We start from the raw sequence: 23,048 nt of genomic DNA, 5'->3' as shown, positions 1-23,048 counted from the left end.
CTTCCTCGAATCCTGGCCAAATAATGCAACATTATCTCTGAACAAAATTGTCAGCAAAACTTGCTATGCTCCTCTGCCTCGTATCCTGCAAAAGGGTCTCTGACGTCAGGGCCTTAGATGTCACCGCACGGTCCTATATTCCAGAAGGGCTCACTTTCGATATAACCCGGAGAACGAAAACCTCAACAAAGAGAGTGACATACCCATCCTTTCCTGACAAACCACGCTTGTGCCCGGTTAAATGCCTACAATCCTACGAACTTCGCACCACGGCATTTCGGGACCCAACTAAACATGAACTCTTCATATCCTTCCAAAAACCACACCTACCGGTGTCTACCCCGACCCTGGCTCGCTGGGTCAAATGGATTATGGCTACAGCAGGAATCGACACATCCATATTTTCACCCCACTCCATACGGGGAGCGATGGCTTCCAAAGCCTCTTCGATAGGTTGTCGTCTGGAAGACATTTTGAAAGCAGCCGATTGGTCCTCGGAATCTACCTTCCGTGACTTTTATTTCAAGCCAATACACCACTTTGCAGGAACGGTAGTTTCTCAGCTTTAAACCAGCATAATAGGAGCCTCCGTGTCTTAATAAAATTCAAGGATTTTACTATTACTAAGACATAAAGGCATGATTTTATTAATGACACTTAGGCAAGTATTATCCCTCCCTCCCACCCGACGACAGTGGAAAGGTTGATGGCAGTTGGGTAAGTTGACCTACGGTAAGTCACTATAAACTTGTATTTCTGCTACTGTTATACTCGCTAAAATGTCAAGTTATCTTTGTGATTGGAACCAGGTAAGCCACTAGTTCCGATAATCTAAGCCTTTACGGTCACCCAATTTATAGGTTAAACCACATATTCCATTTGGCAAGAACACTAACCAAACCATACCTTGGATACATATGATTTATGCATACACCCAGTATTCTGCTAAGGTATTACCATATTTTTCCTCTCTTACAGTCTAATCTACCTCACAGCGAGTGGGACATTCCCTTTATAAACGGTTCAACGTTTGGTTGGATAATTTTACTTCTTCGGGATTGCAAATAAAGAGGAACAGGATTGGTTGACAGAACCTATTATGCTGGAGAACTGGAACCTGATTGGCTGTTTCCTGTTGCTGTGAAGAATACACCTGAGACTGTTAATGTTATTATTGGTTATGTTTATAAAGTTTTTTTTTTTTTTTTTCTTTGCTGCTGAGGGAAATAAAAGAGTGCAGCATAATACTCGCCTCCGTGTCATTAATAAAATCATGCCTTTACGTCATGGTAATAATAAAATCCTTGAATTATTCACTAAATTGAGAATTGCAGGAAATTCAAAGTGGATTTCAAATTGAAGCTGAACTGGAAGCATAGCTGACTGAGCTGACCTTAAATTTAAAATTCACTTTGAATTCCCTAAAAGTCTTACTTTATTGAATAACCTTAAAAATGCATGGGTTTCAGGACATGTTTACAAGACAAAAATACAAAAAATACCTGCGTATTAGCCTCATGGTTTTGTCTGACTACTTCCAAAAGGAAGTGGTAAGTTACCTAGACTGAGTCATTCTGCTGCACATTTCTCATAAATGTTTGTCTTGCCTGAGCATTATATACACGCAAATGAAAAGTACATAAGGGGTTTATGACATCTATATGAAGATCTTGTCAACTCGTCATATTTATTGAGAGAAAAAATTATGAGCAAATTAATGGTAAGTTTTGTCCACTTGTGCAAAGGTTTTTTTGAACATTGAATAAAACTGAAAAAGCTGCAATGACCCACTTTACCTCTAAAATTGTTACCATTGTGGGTGCAATATTGCTACCGCCCCTACCTGACTCCAAACTCCATCGACTTTTACCATCGTATTACTGCATGAACAATTGAACTGTTCCTAGAGAGAATCAAGCACTCTGTATTCCTGAGAGGTGTCATTAAGGGTTGGTTGAGAGTAAGTAGATGAACTTAGGCAGTAGCATACTTAGCGTACTTACTGGTGGGTGGACACAGATCTCTCTCTGCCACTAAAGCAGTACATGTGGGGTTGCCATGTTACATATGCTGTTGTACATGCGAAGGTGTGAGCAACAGAGGGCCACAGGGATCACTCTGTCCTGTTACCCAGTTTGCACACACACCCTGTACAGATCCTGGAACTGGGATGTGGCATCACTCCAGGCCAGCATCAGTACAGAGCAAAGGGGAGCTGGAAAAGCAGTAAAGAGACTGATCCCAGAAGCACCCCACTGGACCCCATGGATGAGGCTCCACTCCAGCTCTCCATTACAAGGTAAAACAAGGGGGCTGTGTGGACCTCAGTGTGACTACCTTCCCACTTCCCCAAAACAAAATTAAATAAATAAAAATGAAGACTATATATATATATATATATATATATATCACTCCTACCAATCCCTCTGTCTCCATCCTCTTATCCCTCCCTCTCTCTCTCACATCCTCCTATTATTACCAACTGTGCCTCCCTTCCCATCCTTCAATAACTCCTCTCACCCTTCCCCTACTCAAATTCCTTCCATCACTTTCCCACCCTCCCTCACTTCCCATCTTCATATCACTCCATCATTTTATCTCACTAAACTTACTGTCTCTCTCTCCATCCTCTTATCACACTCCCCCAATCCTTCAATCCTTGTGTCCTATGATCCTATGATGGTAAATATGACCCCATATTACTGTAAGGAAGACTGTAAACTCCCTATTTACTAAAATGGAAGCAGCCAACAGCTGCTCACTATAATTGAAAACTAGAGAATAGGCACCCATTGATTTTGGCAGCTATTGAAACTCAGTATGGGTGTAGGGACAGGTCACTGTCCATCCCTCTTCTCCCCACCCATTGCCAATGTGCCTGTGACAGAGCTCCTGTAGTTTGACTGAATATCAGCTTCGTAGCTGGTATCAGGGACCCTGGATCACTTGAGGACTTCTTCTAGGCTGTATCAGACTACAGCTATCTCCTTCCAGGGAGGTATTGTCCCCTCTACCTTTGCCCTTCTGTTCCTCTCCCAGGCATGTATCAACACTTTTGTATGTCTTACCTCCAACTACTGCATTTACAAAGGCACTTGTGGCTCTCAGGCCTAGTTTTTTTTTTTTACTTGTGCCGCGGATCAGTTGTGCAAACAGCCACAGGTCCAAAAACTCTGTTACTGGGTTATCTGAACAAACCACACAGGACACACAGTTTTCAATAAAACAATCCTTTATTTTTGGACAAGGACTAGGCTTTGGTGACATGTCCTTAAACATGTGGTGAAAAGCATTTAAACTACAAATATACAGACCATTAGAGAAGGCACAATTATAATTCATGCATGAACTATATGATACAAGTAACATGTTCAAACACAATAAAATGTACAATATATACATTTAAAAAACACACACAAAACCAGGCGTTACAGTGGTTAACCCCAAGAACACGAAATGTTATTAGTGCAGCGCTATTGAAAGTGTAAAGTAAAGTATAAACTCACCCTTCAATACTCAGAGTGGGTTAAGTCATATATAAAAAGAAAAAACAAAAATATATAGTGTGAATCTGTTACACAACGGGTAAAATATAGTGGTGAGGGCGAGTGGTAATAAACTCACATTCTAAAGAGCCTTTTGAATGTAGGCTCTAAACTGTGAAGCTGGTATGCCTTAGGGTGACATACAACCCCTCTTGTTCTTCTGAATATATAGATATACTTTTCTCTGTATGGTATATATAACAGGGAGATAAAAGGTGAAGAGAAGTCTCCTAAGTGCAGTGTGTTAAGGAATAATGGTAAACTATAACACACACATATAGGAACGCTCACCTGATAAGGAGCCCTCCAAACTCGCTCTGAGTTCAATCGCTTGTGTATAAGTCATGGGTGACACTTCCCCTGGGATACCCGGTATAAGGAGTCTGGATCCAATAGTAAAGTGCACTCAGTGCTCTTTATTTAATAAAATATAATTACATTTCATAGTATAAAGAATTATTATGAAATAAACAAAAAAATTAAATACAATTAATGTCCTTGGATCCTCCGACCTCCGAGACGCGTTTCTCCTATTCAATAGACTTTTTTAATGAATGACAGCCGATTGAAATAGCCTACTGACTAGGAGAAACGCGTTTCGGAGGTCGGAGGATCCAAGGACATTAATTGTATTTATATTTTTTGTTTATTTCATAATAATTCTTTATACTATGAATTTTAATTATATTTTATTAAAGGAACACTATAGTCACCTAAATTACTTTAGCTAAATAAAGCAGTTTTAGTGTATAGATCATTCCCCTGCAATTTCACTGCTCAATTCACTGTCATTTAGGAGTTAAATCACTTTGTTTCTGTTTATGCAGCCCTAGCCACACCTCCCCTGGCAGTGGCGTACACATGACCCATGGGGCCCCGGTGCAAAAATTGATCCGTGGGCCCCCCCCCCCACTCTGCGCGGGCCGGGGCAGCAACACATGGCGGCGGGCACCTGGTCGCAGGGGTTGCGACCGTGGTATGTACGCCACTGCATGCAGATGCACACACACTTAAAGGACCACTACAGACACCCAGATCACATCAGCTCAATGAAGTGGTCTGGGTGTCAGGTCCCTCTAGTTTTAACCCTGCAGCTGAAAGCATAGCAGTTTCAGAGAAACTGTTATGTTTCACTGAGGGTTAATCCAGCCTCTAGTGGCTGTCTCACTGACAGCCGCTAGAGGCGCTTGCGCCATTTTAAGACACTGAACGTCCATAGGAAAGCATTGAGTAATGCTTTCCTATGGGCGGTTTGAATGCGTGCGCGGCTCTTGCCGTGCATGCGCATTCGGAGCTGAGAGGCGGAGGGATCCCCAGCGCCATGGGAGTCCGGCGCTGGAGAAAGGTAAGTGCTGAAGACACACACACACACTCTCACGAACAAATGCATACACACTAGCTAACAGACACACACATTTACTGACAAAGACACACTCAGCGGCAGACATACATACACACTCACTTACAAAACATACACTCTCACTGACAAACACACACTCACTAACAGACATCAAACAGACTCACTAACACACACACACACAAACACACTCAGTAACAGACACACAGTAACACACTCACTGACACTCACTAGCAGACACACACTCTAACACAAACACCAACGCTCACACACACTAACACACACACACCAACGCTCACACACACTAACACACACACACTAACGCTCACACACACTAACACACACACACTAACGCTCACACACACTAACACACACACACTAACGCTCACACACACTAACGCTCACACACACTAACGCTCACACACTAACGCTCACACACACACGCTCACACACACACTAACACTCACTCACACACACACTAACACTCACTCACACACACACTAACACTCACTCACACACACACTAACACTCACTCACACACACACTAACACTCACTCACACACACACTAACACTCACTCACACACACACTCACTAACAGACACACACTCACACACACACACACTAACACACACACACTAACACACACACTAACACACACACACTAACACACACACACTAACACACACACACTAACACACACACACACACACACACTAACACACACACACACTAACACACACACTAACACACACACTAACACACACACTAACACACACACTGACTAACACACACACACAGACTAACACACACACAGACTAACACACACACACTAACACACACACAGACTAACACACACACACTAACACACACACTAACACACACACTAACACACACACTAACACACACACTAACACACTCACACACTAACACTCACACACTAACACACACACACACACTAACACACTCACACACACACACACTTACACTTACACATGTTTTTTTTTTAATTTAATCCCCCCAGCCTCCTTACCTTTTGGAGTGCTGAGGGGATTCCCTGGGGTCCAGTGGTGCTGCTGGGCTCCTGGGGGGGGGCGGTCACCCGGCGGGCGGCTGGTGCGCGAGGGAGCACTCTCCCCTGAGTGCTTCCTCTTCAGCTCCCTCGCGCGCCGCGTACTGATACCGGCGCCGGAAGATGACATCATCTTCCGGCTCCGGTATCAGTGCGGTGCGCGAGGGAGCTGAAGAGGAAGCACTCAGGGGAGAGTGCTCCCTCGCGCACCAGCCGGCCGCCGGGTGTAAGCAGGGCCAGCCTCGGGGGGCCCGGAGGTGGCCGGCTCCTGGGCCCCCCAGGAGAAGAGGCTGGCCCAGAACGTACATACCGGGTCGCAGGGGCGGCCGGGCCCCCTGGTGGGCCGGGCCCGGTCGCAGCCGCGACCCCTGCGACCCTGGTATGTACGCCACTGTCCCCTGGCTATGATTGACAGAGCCTGCATGAAAAAAAAACTGGTTTGACTTTCAAACAGATGTAATTTACCTTAAATAATTGTATCGCAATCTCTGAATTGAACTTTAATCGCATACAGGAGGCTCTTGCAGGGTCTAGCAAGCTATTAACATAGCAGGGGATAAGAAAATCTTAATTAAACAGAACTTGCAATAAAGAAAGCCTAAAAAGGGCTCTCTTTACAGGAAGTGTTTATGGAAGGCTGTGCAAGTCACATGCAGGGAGGTGTGACTAGGGTTCATAAACAAAGGGATTTAACTCCTAAATGGCAGAGGATTGAGCAGTGAGGCTGCAGGGGCATGTTCTATACACCAAAACTGTTTCATTAAGCTAAAGTTGTTCAGGTGACTATAGTGTCCCTTTAAATAAAGAGCACTGAGTGAGGTAAGTGGCAATACATCTTCTACCTGTAAATGGAAAAAAACATACCTTCTGCAATCTTCTTTCTTCTAAAGTCTTTTTTATTTCAGCCACAAAATAGTCCACAAAAAACCCAGTACGGCTAGCACTGCCAGCAAGCAAATTGTTTGGATTCTAACTGTTCCAACTGTCCGGCAGTTAAGTCCCATGAATTCTGGACCAAATTCTGTCTCAATCAGTTCCTACTCTGCAAAACCCAGAAAATGTTAAATACTTGAATTTTGCAGTCCAAATAGCCCCGTGTAGCAGAGAATGTTTTTTCATCATTTGGTACTATTTAGAGAAATTCAGACTTGAATGAATAACCCTGAGATTCAGTTTTAAGTTCTACTGTGCCATAAAGTTATATAAATCTTTATGAATAAAGTTTTGATTCCAGGTTTGCTATTGTCAGCTGGTGAAGTTTCAAGGTGGCGGGGTGCAGCACTCTACCCCTAGAATTTTAAACTCCCTGTTTAACCACATGTGCTCAATTTATAACCCAATGAGACTTCAGCTCAATTCAACACCGTACACTTCTAGATATTTATCTTTGGGAAACAGGATAAGCATGTGTGAGCTGTGTATACCCGGAAAAGGGGCATTGTTTTTTTAACATGCCACAAAACAGGTTCCTCAGCCTGTCCACATCATTTACAACCATCAAGCGGGGGGGAGTACACTGCAAAACCTATCTAGATGGCTAAGATTAGTCAGGTGGAATATCATTGGGAAATATGAGTTAAAGGTTAGGGGAAGAAGTGGGCCCGGAATCAGAGTAAGTGGGAATGTGTATTATTAACTAGCTAATCCGATGTGTTTCCTCAATGAACAGGTACTGGATGAGTGGAGGAATGTCGCTAATCAAGCCACAGAAATACTGCAAAGCCACCCAAATCCAGCTGAGTCAATTTATAACACATTCTCAGTCTTAGTGAATGAGAAAGGTACTTGCCAGTTCTAACAATGGCCCTGATGTAGACATCTCCAAATAATTTCCACGATAATTTAATTGTTACTGGTTTTATTCTCTCTATTGTGGCACTAAATGTGTGTGTTTTACTCAATCCAATGCCTTTATCCTTTCTCTCTTTTTGTAATAAATTGGGTTGAAGGATCTTGAAGATGTCTTTTCCCAGAGTAATTTCAAATTCTACTGCATTTATAGATTATGCATTCTGTGTGAGAGCCTCTGGTGTAATTACTGCAAAGGAATTTGCTAGCAGTGGGAACGTAGTGGGATATATGTTGACTCAAGCAATATAATGACACCAAGGGGACTGAGTCGCAATGTTTTTTTCCATTCTAGACAATTAAGATGCATTATTTTTTCTATTTTGTGTGTATTTATTTTCATCCAGATACGCAGAAGTCATATGTCTAATAAACATAAAATATTATAAGAAACATTGAATTCTTATTGAATGCATACACATGGTTTGAAGCACAAAGTAAGTAAATAAATGCTGATAAATTGTTGAGAGAGATCAGATTAATGTGTTTTCTTTAACTCATTCAGTACTGAAGGATGTTCAGTCTTGCCTTACAATTGTTGACTTTTATGCAATTAATTCACTGATCAATAATGCTGATGGGGACTAATGGTTAGTCCTTTTCTGCTATAGTTTGTTGTTTTCTTTTTTTTTACTAGCAATAACACCCCATGTTAAATCATAGTTGCAAAGATTCAGGCATTGGTGTGAAATATATGACCTCAAATGTGTATTTCACTTTGACATAACTTGGTATATTGGTGAATTGGTCACAATTTTAAAAAGCACACAATTACTCACCATTTCACATGGGAAATGGGAGAACTAAAATCGGAACGTGAGTGAAATATGATGGGAATATAGATTCATTGGACAGACTTGCTGAATGTAATAACAGTTATAACTGTGGTTCCCACTCCAGTCCTCATGGCCCGCCAACAATCCAGGATTTATGTATTCCCCTGGTTTATTCCAAAGGATAAAACCTGGATTATTGGTAGTCGTGATGGATGGTTTGAGAAACCAGTTTGGGAAACCGGTAAATATAACAATCTCAAAAGAAAAAAATATATATATATAACAATCTACAGGTTTTTTTTGTCATAGGCAAGGACCTTAAATGAAACTGCCATGTTTATAACAGAAAGGGATGATTTTTTTTAAAAACAAAAAATAAAAAAAATGTTAACTTCAGCAATAGCAAGTTCTAATATGTACTGTCCTTTATCTACTAAAGGAACAATCTAGCTACCATAACTAATGCAGAGCGTTATAATGGGTATTGTGCCAGGAATCAGCCAATGAATAGTATCTAAATCTAGTATTAGTTGGTATGATAATAATGGTTTATAAACATCTGCTTTATCAGATCAGATCAGAGCAGAAGGACTTCTCAATACAGCAAGGTAAGTAACAACGGTTTGACATATTACTGTCAGACAGTACCCAAAGACTCCTGGCACCACAACCACTACATCACGCTGTAGTGGTTATCATGCGTAAACAGCATATTCCAAAATGTGGAGAGAACTCTGGATTTTATGATCAGGATGTACTTTGAGGAATGTATTGTGTATTCCACAGTCGCTGTTTGCATAGATTGATGTACCATTTATGTGAGAGATATAGCTTGGTTAGCAGGATTCCCTCCCACTGGCCTGACTAACTGCAATATGATAGTGGTCCACTCTACCATTGTTCATCACAATATGCGTATTCCAGCTCTATTTTGATGATAACCACATTCTAACTGTTTGCTTTAATTTCCACTGGTTTTGTTTTAAATACACTATTTTCTGGATTATAATATTTTGTTACTGTACTTCATTTTCCAAACACTGGAGGTAACCAGTTACATTTAAAACAATGCAGGCAGTAGTAATGTGATATACAAACACAAAGATAAAGCAATGCGCTTACAGCAGCAGTAGCAGTAGCTTAGTATCCAACAGCTCAAAATACATAGTAAAAACCAAGAGAATGTTACCTGCACTCTGGCCTAAATCCCTATGTACATTTAAACAAAATGGAGGCTCTTTAGTTTTATTCCAATGGCCATTTGAATATATAAGCTCACCTGCCACGTTAAGACACGCCATAAAAGGCGAGTCCTACATTAGCCATTAGATTTCCTGATATCAGCCATTTAACCTTTTATAGGGCTTCTACACATATAATGAACTTTGCTGGTATCATACAAAGTGTGAACATCTGTAATGAGACATGAAGGGGTGCTTTATAAACCCTTTCACATTTAACCTTTTATAGGGCTTCTACACATATAATCAACTTTGCTGGTATCATACAAAGTGTGAACATCTGTAATGAGACATGAAGGGGTGCTTTATAAACCCTTTCACATTTAACCTTTTATAGGGCTTCTACACATATAATGAACTTTGCTGGTATCATACAAAGTGTGAACATCTGTAATGAGACATGAAGGGGTGCTTTATAAACCCCTACATACTTATTAACCCTAAATAGGGCTATATAAATCACCTTGCCGGTATCAGCTAAAAGGCAAATATCTCTGAGACAGGAAGGGGTGCTGCCCCTACATACTTATAAACTCTTAATAAGACAAACATGGGGTGACTGGCAGCAATGTAACAAAGCTATGTGATACAAACATCATATACAAACACAAAGAAAGCACCACACAGTAGCTTAGTATCCAATTGTAGTAGTGTAGTATAGTAATGTGAACGTGAACGTGGTGGCTCCTTTGTTTATCAATGGCAGCCTTACTGTGAAGATAAACTTGCATTATATTTGCAAGTTAGGCTCCGGGACTATTAGTCAAATAGCCAGTGTTGTCACATAGAGCAGCATGACAGAGAGAAAACAGATCTGGCTGGGTTTGTACTCCACACAGCGTAGATATTTTTTATTACTATTCATTATTTTCATAGCTTTGATGCAACAAGAAATTTTGATAGAAATTAGAATTTACTGGTGTGAGGTCATAATGGCTTATTCGAAATTAGACATCAGTTTGAAGATAAGAGGGAAACAAAAAGCATATAATAAATCCTTTCCTACTAAACACAGATACTGATACATCTATCATTTGGAATGCAGCAGTTTATTTGATAAATATTTCATTCCCTGTTTATAAAACTATTTTAGAACCTAAAACACACTGCAAATAAGATCCTAATGGTTTTTACATGTGGGTTAGCTAATTAGACCACCCCAACCAGAGATAGATCAAAGTAAAATAATATTATATAGACTTTAAAGCCTAACTTTTACTATATACAAATAAAATAGAGCAACAAATAAAAACCAACATAAAAACTCTAATTAAAAGTAAAAGAGTGTATAGCCTAAAGTCGTGTAATTGCTCGATCAAATTGTTTCTGTCAATCAGTAATATAGAGAAATAACAGTACTAGTCAGATTCTAGTGATTCTCCCTTAAAGGATCACTATAGGGTCAGGAGCACAAACATGTATTCCTGACCCTATAGTGCTAAACCCACCGTTTAGGTGGCTTGCCCCCCCTTAGCCATCCTATAAAAAGTTTAAAACTCACCTTATCTCCAGCGCCGCACGGGCCTGCCAGCGCTGGCTCCACCCCCTTTGTGAAATCAACAAAATGGCCGATTTTTAGCCAATCCAATGCTTTCCCATAGGGAAAGCATTGGATTGGATAAAATCGGCATGGGGCGGAGCCAAATGTCGTTTTGGCCAATCAGAACCTCCTCATAGAAATGCATTGAATCAATGGATTTCTATGAGGAAAATTCAGCGTCTCCATGCAGAGCGGCAGAACGGCAGGGCTGCTTACTGTGCAGCCCTGAGCTAGGAAGCCCTTCCAGTGGTCATCTAAGGAGTGGCCACTTGGAGGTGTCCCTAGGGTCAATGTAAAAAAGTAGTGTTTACATGAAATTGCCAGAAGGGAGCTATTATACAGCATTAAGCTGTAGTTGTTCTGGTGACTGTAGTGTCCCTTTAACAATAATAGAGTTTGTAGAGCAGACATATGATAAATAGATGTAATAGTCTACTAACCTATATATCAGAACAAGTGGTGTGCTTCAAAATTATTTTATCTGGTCTCTTAGTATATAAGTAACTGCAAGTAACAGGAAAATCTTAACTACAGTAGGTGTGAAGCTAAAAGACCACTAAATTGCTACACTGTGGACAGTTACTATGTTCTCATACCTTCAAAGGAACTAAAGCATACTGTTGCCACTAGTTGTGTTACAAAATGCAAATAAACGCTGCATGATATTGCTACAAAAAGGAAGTCATTATAGAAGCTGATACACTGCCCTAAGGTTTTCCTAAATTAGGAATCCATGATTAGTAAATTGAACCCGTAGTCACACTCAAAATATATAAGATCCCTAAATAAAGTCCTAACAGTCTAATGTAAAAGGAGATTGCAATATGAGGCAGGGAGAGCAACCAGAGCCCCTTGGGCAACCCCAATTTTAGCATTTACTTATTTGTGTTCTATAATATGGTCTGCCATTTAGGCTCCTCTGATTGAATGCTCAAACTGAAAAACAAGTTGAGCAAAATAGCAGGATTAATATTAGGTCAAATGGCAAAACAGATGATAACTGACACTTTAGGCCTCATAGAGGAATTTGGGCAAAGTGACTCCACAAGCAAAAAGCTATTTTCCATGTCCATGAGAGTCAATGATAATTTGTTTTCTAAAGTTTTGCTGGAATTTTATGCAGGAAAATCAAACATTTGCAATACAGATACAAAGAGGATAGTCAAAGAAAAGTGAATGTTGTCCAAGGTTAAGACAGGCAGCGATTGACTGCAACTCACAGTAAACATTCAGAGAGGCACAGGCACACTGTCTGGGAAAAAGCCAAGTGAGAAAAATATGTTTTAAACTGAAGTAAAACATCATTTGAAAACTGCACATACAATACACTTTGCTGGTATCAGACAAAGTGTAAACATCTCTAATGAGACATGAAGGGGTGTTTTATAAACCCCCACTTACTTATTAACCCTAAATAGGGCTATAAAACATACAAATCACCTTGCCGGTATTAGCCAAAAGGCAAAACAGTAGATGCTCTCCTGCTAAAATGACAGTGTTACCAAAATCCCTATTAACACAATAATTCAAATTACAAAGAGCAACTCTTTAGAGTCAAAGTTTCCAATGTGTTATTATAAATTTTCACAGAAGCTGCAGTGGACATAATTGCTGGCAGTGTTGTTGTATATGCATGTAGGGTTTGCATAGGGGAATATATCCTTTTTTTTTTTTTTTTTTTATTTATTTATTTATTTATTAAACATTGTTATTTAACAAAACTGAGTTGGAATAAGCACATTATGTTGGACAATGGCACATAGAACACAATTCTCATATTGGGTAAAGTTTCCTGGAGATATTTCCTGCAATTATCAAAGTATTAATCCAACCAGGCCAGTCATTGGCATTTATTGAAATAAATATTATTTTTTATCTTACTGTTCTATGAACTAAACCCCAAATTTCAACTGAGCCGAAGGTGAATGCTGCTTGATTGCAACATAGCAGCAAGTTCAATCAAATGTAGTTTGTCTATTCAGAAACTGCTGAATTGTGGACAGATTGCAGCAAAATGCATTAATCAGTTGAATCAAAGAATTGCACCAAAGCATTATAGAAGTGGCATGAGCCACGGATACAGGAGCCACATGACCAGCGGCTACATACCATGCTTTGTATTCTCTCAGCCGGAGAATATGGTTAGCTCTACTGAGCTAAGCAGGGCAATGCAGCTGACCTCAGGAGGCAGCAATTGCGCAGACCAACTGACTTACCAAGACTTCTCATTGAGCTGCATTGGGAAGTCTGTGATTGGACACCAACAGAAAGTCTGGGCGGGGTTAGAAGGAGAGAACTTGCAAAGGCAGCAGACAAGAGAACTGCATGTTTTGCAAGCTGATTTTCGATATGTCTCCCATGAAAAAATATATAATGAAATGCATGCAAGTTTTCATTTGGGATATATCTACTAATTTTTTTATTTATTATTTGGACAGTGTCTGGAGGAAGGCTGTTAGCCGAAACGCGTCTGCTTCAATCTTCTGCATATTTATATTTGTTATTTTATGTGTATTTTTGACACTCTGGGCTGCTAAAAGATAGGGGTAAGTGGAACTCCAATTTTGCTATATACACTATTGTCTGTTTTGGGTTCCACCCCCATAGTGCCCATTAGTGCCTATACCTTTTTAAAATAATTTTATACAATAAATATATTTTGCATCCAAATTCTGGAGTCACATCTATCTGGATCACCTGGATCGTTAGCCAGTATTGGCACCCCTGAGCCTGTTTTACAGAGCCTGGCACGGCTCTGGAGAATGTGAGTGAGAGTCACATACTTATCTACTACACATTTTTTATTATACAGTTTACACTATGTTGTTGTTTTTTATTGTTTTTCTATTTTAGTTTATACCCAAGTCCAGTTCCACGCTGTTTGTATTACAGTCCAGTCCCATATTGGTCCTATATTGGTAATATTACACAAAATTTTTGCTGTGATCACATTGGGGAGGTGTATATACTGGTAAATGTTTCTTTTTGCATTCTGAGATATGTTGACAGAAATCTCTTTTTAGATTTAATTGTGTCTGTAAGATAATGGAGGTGCTCTGTAGGAAACTGAGGATTGAGCTATTTTCTTTTTGTATTGTGGTATACTAAGTAGAGTGCTGGTACTGGATCGGAGATTATAGAAGGCCAGAGCGGCTGAGAGAGCAATAAACTCAGGTAGGGTGGGAACTTCCCAGAAAAGCTTTTAAACACAGCTGGAAAGATGGAGGGTGCGTCTGGATTCCAGCGATAGCCAGTTTAGCTTTTTTACGTGTTACAATGGTGGGTCATGTATAGATGTGTATATATACATTTTTTACAGTTTTTTTCTTTTTTTTCATTTTACATTTTTTTTTTTATTTACTCAGGGTTATTTAATATAGTAAGAATTTAAAGTGAATTTAAAGTAAATTTCAAATGTAAGGCCAGAGTAGCCTAATGGAAAGCATAGCTGAATGTTTTGCAGAGAATTCCGCTTCCTCAGTCCGGTAATTTGGTAATTACCATACTGAGGGAGCAGAATAATCTGCAAAACGAGATTCTGAAGCACTATTGAACTATTAGAAATGTTTTATTGATTTTGTTATTTTATTTTATTTAAAAGCTGGAATAAAGTCAGGGGCGGACTGATCGGTCACTGACCGAGGGCCCGAGTCTGTCAGGGGCCCGGCAGCACAGCCATGCTTCTGCTGTGGAGATCAAAGATCTCCACAGCAGAAGAAAGTTAAAGAAAGTGCTGTAAGAAGGTTGCAGGGGCCCATAATGAGTCAAAGGGCCCCTGCAACCCATCAATCTGCAAATACCTCCCCCCCCCCATCATTCAGTGAGAGACCTGGCAGCATACCACTCACTGCCAGGTCTCCTCTCTCTCTGCCTGCTCAGTGCTCCGTGTGAGGATGGAAGTGTCATCACCCCCTGCTTCCCTCTCACACGGAGCACTCACAGCATGGATGGAGGGTGAGAAGAGGAGCCTGGCCTGACAAGTGCTGCTTCAGGAGATGGAGGGAGAAAACCATCACATTGTACAGGTAAGCAGGCCCATACACACGCTGCCCCCCCAACCCCTCCTCAATACATACACTGCCCCCCCCATACACACACTGCCCCCCATACACACACTGCCCCCCCATACACACACTGCCCCCCCAAACACACACTGCCCCCCCAAACACACACTGCCCCCCCAAACACACACTGCCCACCCATATACACACACTGCCCACCCATATACACACACTGCCCACATATATATATATATATATATATATATATATATATATACACATACATATACATACACTGCCCACCCATATATACACATACACTGCCCACCCATATATACACACACACTGCCCAACCATATATACACACAATGCATACACTGCCCAACCATATATACACACACTGCATACACTGCCTAACCATATATATATATATATATATATATACACACTCACACACACTGCATACACTGCCCACCCATATATATATATATATACACACTAACACACATATATATATATAACCATATACTGCCTAACCATATATATATATATTTATATATATATATATATATATATATACACACACACACTGCATACACTGCCCACCCATATATATATATATATATATATATATATATATATATATACACACACTCACACACACTGCATACACTGCCCACCCATATATATATATATACACACTAACACACACACACACTGCCCACCCATGTACACACACAGCATACACTGCTCAACCCATAAATATACACACGCAGACACTGCCCACCCATAGATACACACACTGCCCACCCATATATACACACACTGCATACACTGCACCCATATTTACACACACACACTGCCCACCTATATATATATATATATATATATATATATACACACATACATATACATACATACACATACACTGCCCACCCATATATACACATACACTGCCCACCCATATATACACACACACTGCCCAACCATATATACACACAATGCATACACTGCCCAACCATATATACACACACTGCATACACTGCCTAAACATATATATATATATATATATATATATATATACACACTCACACACACTGGATACACTGCCCACCCATATATATATATGTACACACTAACACACATATATATATATAACCATATACTGCCTAACCATATATATATATATATATACACACACACACAGCATACACTGCCCACCCATATATATATATATATATATATATATATATATATATATATACACACTCACACACACTGCATACACTGCCCACCCATATATATATATATACACACTAACACACACACACACTGCCCACCCATGTACACACACAGCATACACTGCTCAACCCATAAATATACACACGCAGACACTGCCCACCCATAGATACACACACACTGCCCACCCATATATACACACACTGCATACACTGCCCACCCATATTTACACACACACTGCCCCCCATACACACACACACCATACACATACATACATTGCCCCCATACACTCATTGCCCCACACACACATACACACTGCCCCCCATACACACATTGCCCCACACACACACATACACTGCCAACACACACACACACACACATTGCCCCACACACCCTACACATTCACTCACTACACCCCCCCCCCCCCCCACACACACTGAACCTTTCACACACACCACTGCTCCTATGCCCTACTACAGCATCATGTCCCAGCAGACCCCAGGTAAGTTGTCAAACTGTTCTCAAACGGTTTGACTACTTACTTTAAAATTCTTTTTAACATTTACTTAGTCCTTAAAGGACCACTATAGGCACCCAGACCACTTCAGCTCAATGAAGTGGTCTGGGTGCCAGGTCCCTCTAGTTTTAACCCTGCAGCTGAAAACATAGCAGTTTCAGAGAAACTGCTATGTTTCACTAAGGGTTAATCCAGCTTCTAGTGGCGGTCTCACTGACAGCCGCTAGAGACGCTTCCGCGATTCTCACAGCGAGAAGACAAGCTGGACACACATAGGAAAGCATTTAGTAATGCTTTCCTATGGGCGGTTTGAATGCGTGCGCGGCTCTTGCCGCGAATGCGCATTCGAATCTGACGTCGCCAGAGGAAGGAGAATTCCCCAGAGCCGAGGGAGCCCGGCGCAGGAGAAAGGTAAGTGGCTGAAGGGGTTTTAACCCCTTCAGCCCAGCGGCAGGGGGGCCCTGAGGGTGGGGGGGGGGGACATAATGACCCTATAGTGCCAGAAAAACGAGTTTGTTTTCATGGCACTATAGTGCTCCTTTAATATTTTGTCTTCGAAGGGCCCTGGATCTAATTTTGTCCGGGGGCCCAGAAGGCTGTCAGTCCATCCCTGAATAAAGTATGCACTTTCAAACAAACTGCCACATATCCAGTCCTCTTGAATGCTGCAAAGAGGTTGTATGTTCCCTTACCATACAAGGCTTTTGGTTTGAGTCTCCTTATAAGGCTCCACACTTGTGAGCAGGGCCGGTGCAAGGATTTTTGCCGCCCTAGGCAAAAGTAAAGTTTGCCCCCCCCACCCCCCTCCCATATGACATCACAATGCCCCACCCATATAATCTGCCATGTTAACTAACGCAAGTGCTGCAGTGCCGCCGTGTTTACATTAAAAGGCCTGCAGGGACAGGCTATAGACACCAGAACCACTACATTAAGCTGAAGTGGTTCTGGGGACTATAGTGTTTCTTTAATGTGAGGTAAATTAGAGATTAGTGCCACGAATAATATACTAGATTGCTTACTTACAACCAGATGAGGATGATGATGGGCTCTAGCTGCAGTCTGGCTCCACTGGTCTGGTGTAGAACAGGCTCTCTGGAGGCTGTTTGTAACTGTGGTCACAAAAATCAATGTTCTGGGAGAACGGGAAGCAGCTCCATTTTTTTTAACGCCCTTTACACAGCTCAAGGTCTGGGTCCCAGGGTCTACCTTCATGTTCCACCAATGAGTTTGTTCACAGGAGGTGGAGTAGGAGATGTCCTGATGTGTGTAAGGAATGCATTGTTTGAATCTGTGTTTGTATGTGTAAGGGCTGCAAGGTGTGTTTCTGTGTATGTACGGGATGCAGTGTGTGCGTCTGTAAGGGGTGCATTGAGTGTGTGTAAGGGTTGCATTGTTTGTGTGTGTGTGTCTGTGTGTGTAATGCATTGTGTTTTTTGTGTGTAAGGGGTGCATTGTGTGTGTGTGATGTCAATCGCTCCCCCCTCCCTTGTAACTCTCTTCTCCCCCTCTCCCTCCCTTGTCACTCTCTTCTCCCTCCCCCTTGTCCCTCTCTTCTCCCCCCCTTGTCCCTCTCTTCTCCCCCCTCCCTTGTCACTATCTTCTCCCCTGCTTGCCACTCTCTTCTCCCCCCTCCCTTGTCACTCTCGTCTCCCCCATTGTCACTCTCTTCTCCCCTCCCAACCCCGTCAATTCCCCTCCCTGTCAATTTCTTCCCCCCCACCCTGTCAATTTCGTGTTCCTCCCTTTCAATTTATTCCCCCCACCGTCCCTGTCAATTTATTCCCCCCACCCTCCCTGTCAATTTATCCCCCCCACCCTCCCTGTCAATTAATCCCCCCCACCCTCCCTGTCAATTAATCCCCCCCACCCTCCCTGTCAATTTATTACCCCCCTCCCTGTCCATTTCTACAGGGAGCTTTTGTTTCCTGTACCCGGCCGGACTAAAAGGAAGTGCACACTCAGTGTTCACTTCCTGTTAGTCCGGCCGGGTACAGGAGACAGATGCTCCCTGTACCCGCGGACCATACAGGGCTTGGCCACGCTACAGTGAGGGAGTGACAGGAGGGAGCGCTGAGCGCTTCCCTTCTGTCAGCCCCTCTCCTCTGGCTGCGCCTGGGCGGTGCGCCCTCATTGACGCACCAGTCCGGGCAAAGCTGCAGCCGCCTGAGGCTCTCTACAGAGCATGAGGGGGGCCGGTGCTCCTGGCGGCGCCCCTTCCCAAGGGGCGCCCTAGGCAGCTGCCTAGTCCGCCTTACAGGTAGCGCTGGCCCTGACCCGCGGACCATACAGGGCTCGGCCACGCTACAGTGAGGGAGTGACAGGAGGGAGCGCTGAGCGCTTCCCTCCTGTCAGCCCCTCTCCTCTGGCTGTGCCCGGGCGGTGCGCCCTCAAGGGGCGCCCCAGGCGGCTGCCTAGTCCGCCTTACAGGTAGCGCCGGCCCTGCTTGTGAGTACACCTTGTTTTACATATGCCGTATCTTCATTTAGGCAATATCATACTATGTGCACATTATCTCTTCTGAACTATCTACTTAAAGATAAGAAGATTTTCTACATCTTACTGTAAAGGATGGATCACCTATATTGACCCAGAGGCCTAATTTACCAGAGCTAGGTGCATTACCTCTGAACATTGCATGTATTCCATTTTTACTGCTATTTCTACCCTACTTTTTAAAAATGTTTAATTTAAATTCTTTATTTTTGAAAGTGCAGTGTTAAATACATAGGTCAGTGATGACAGGTGATATTACATTTAGTATATAATTGGTAACCTTATAACCTTATGGTAACAGTTTCAGGATGCGCTGCACTTTTTTTGTTTTGTTAAGGAAAACAATAGTAAACATAGACAGGCATAGCAGAATGAAAGGAACTAACAGGCTATACATACTGCCTAAAATACTTTAGCTTCTATTATAACATTGGGTTACAGGCTAGTGTTGGACTGTGGACAAGTGCTATCCTCATGCTTTACAAGCTAATGTAGGTGCCACCTGGCGCTGGTTGCTTTATGCTATAGAAGAATATATGCCCCAAGACAAATGAGGAACGTGGTTACGGGGGCTATACATGTAATATATCACATTTTTAACCCATACCCGTCTCACGTGTTGCGCTGCTGCGACTAAAATAAGGGCTCAGGTCTCGCAGTTTCGCACCCCACCCGCCCCTGGCTGTAGTATAGTCCAGCTCCCCAGGCTCCCATGTCCCGTTTTATGCTGCGGTCGGGGCTCTGCTTCGTGGTCGTCTGACAGGCTGCTTCTTCTCCTGGAGGTAGCTGTGGATCGCTCTTGAGTGTGAGGTGCCTGTGGGGAATTGTCCTGTTGTGGACCTTGGTCCGGATGGGTAGTGTTCCGTAGCAGGACCAAGCTGGCAGCTTCTGAGTGTCTTCCGAAGTGTCTGGCTTCGCTTCATGGGCGTCTGGGCCGCATCAGATTTGCGACTGGCAGGTCTAAAGGGGCCAGACTGGGGCGCGGCAGCTGCCGCTGCAGATTTCTCCTGTCATTGGTTGCAGTCAAAGGTGATCATAGAGCTCAGTGGCGTACTAAGAGGGGGGTGGGGGGGGGTCCGCCCCGGGAGCCATCAGGCAGGGGGGTGCCACCAGGGCTGGCCAGGCTTGCTATTCTGTGAGCTGTGTGGCTGCACCGGTTGCCATAGCAGCAGGGCGCCGGGCAGCCGACACAGCTCACACGCAGGGGCTGGGAGCAAGCAGGAGACCTGGCTGCACAGAGAGTTGGGGGCGGAGCTAAAATGGCCGTGGGGGCGGAGCCAAGCCAGATGCGGGGCCGGAGCTAAATGCAGCCTCATACTGCTGCACACAGAGGGGAAGCAGGAAGGAGTCCCTACTTCCCCAACTACAGCACAGGAGGGACTGGATCCACTCCTCCTCCAGCCCAAGCTTACTGTAAGTGAGAGAGTGTGTGCTGTGTGTAACTGTGATTGTGACTGTCTTTGACTGTGTGTGTGTGTGTAACTATATGCCTGTGATTGTGTGTGTGACTCTGTGTGTGTGTGTGTGTGTGTGTGAGTGACTGTCTGCATGTGATTGTCTGTGTGACTCTGTGTGTGTGTGACTGTCTGCATGTGATTGTGTGTGACTGTGTGTGTGTGTGTGTGTGACTGTCTGTCTGTGACTGTGTGTGTGTGTGTGTGTGTGACTGTGTGTGTGTGTGTGACAATCTGTGACTGTGTGACTGTCTGCCTGTGATTGTCTGTGTGACTGTGTGTGTGTGTGTAACTGTCTGTCTGTGACTCTGTGTGTGTGTGTGGGACAATCTGTGACTGTGTGACTGTCTGACTGTGATTGTCTGTGTGACTGTGTGTGTGTGTGACTGTCTGTCTGTGACTGTGTGTGTGTGTGACTATCTGTGACTGTGTGAGTGACTGTCTGCCTGTGAATGTCTGTGTGACTGTGTGTGTGTGGCTGTCTGTCTGTCTGTGACTGTGTGTGTGTGTGTGTGCGTGTGACTGTCTGTCTGTATGTGACTGTGTGTGTGAGATTGTCTGTCTGTGACTGTGTGTGTGTGTGACTGTCTGTGACTGTGTGTGTGTGTGTGTGTATGTGTGACTGTCTGCCTGTGACTACTGTGTGTGGGACTGTGTGCATCTGACTGTGTCTGACGGTCTTCGCCCTGCAGTGAGACAGCAGCATTACAGGGCATGCAAGGGACCTGTGCAGGAAGACCACAGAGATCCCCGCAGCAACCACTGACCACCAGGGACTGAGGATCCACTCCAGCCCTTCTAGAGCAAGGTAGGGAGGCTGGGTGGACCTCTTATTTATTAAATGTGTGTATGTATGTAATGTTTGTGTGATTGTGTGTCTGTGATTGTATGTGTGTGGTTCTGTGATTGTGTTTGTGTATATCTGTGATTGTGTGTATCTCTGTGTATGTGTTTAGTAGATAGCTCCCTTATTTGGTGTCCTTAAATATTGCAATCTAATATAAGGATAACAAATAAGGGATTTATCCACTAAACAACTGAACATAATTTTTTTAAAAAGGGCTTTTTTAATTTTGATCCTTTAGCTGTTTAGTTGATAATTACCTGAATTGGTGCCGTATGCGAGATTTTCATATTTAAAGATACCAAATGAGGGTGCTGTTTAGCAGATAGTTCCCTTATTTGGTGTGTCCTTAAATATTGCAAGCCCACATAAGGATAGCAAATAGGGGAGTTATCTGCTAAACAAAGATCGAAGTTAAGAGGTGTCAGCCAGCCCACAACAAGAAATCTGGGTGGCTAATGTGAATTATATGCAAATGTCAGATGCCAGCATGCAGAGCACAGTGTTTCTGTGTGTGTGTATATGTATCTGCATGTGTGTATGTCCGTGTATGTGTATAAGTGCAGACATCTCAAAATCTCACCAACACTACACACAAATATACTCACGCATTTCAACGTCAACACTACATACAAACCCCACCATTATATATAACCACATAACTGCATTCAAATACCACACAACACACAAATGCATGCTTGCATTCAAACACCAGCACTACATACAAACACACCCCTACATTCACTCACACATACTTCATACAAAAACATGCATACATTCACACACAAACGCTGCTCAGTGCTAAATACATTAAAAAAAAATTGGGTTGTTTTTTACATTTAAAGTTGGGGGGGTGCCATAAATAGGACCCGCCCCGGGTGCCAAATGCTCTAGGTACGCCCCTGATAGAGCTTATTTATCTGCTCTTCCTGTGAGGCCCATTTCGTGCATGCTTGGGAACCTTTAGGCGTCTCGCCGGCGGCCATCTTGGTGCGCATGTTGCCAGGAGTCAGCTTAGCGGGTACCGCCATTTCCTGCTTGGGTGAGCGGATCAGCGCCTTGGTGGGGACCGGGATAACCCCCACCGGTCCAAAGGGGGGGGGGGAACAGGGCCGGCGAG

This window comes from Pelobates fuscus, chromosome 2 (genome assembly GCF_036172605.1).
Source record: "Pelobates fuscus isolate aPelFus1 chromosome 2, aPelFus1.pri, whole genome shotgun sequence".
NCBI classification, from domain to species: Eukaryota; Metazoa; Chordata; class Amphibia; order Anura; family Pelobatidae; genus Pelobates; species Pelobates fuscus.
The sequence above is the reverse complement of the archived record's forward strand: the minus strand, read 5'-3'. Positions refer to the sequence as shown.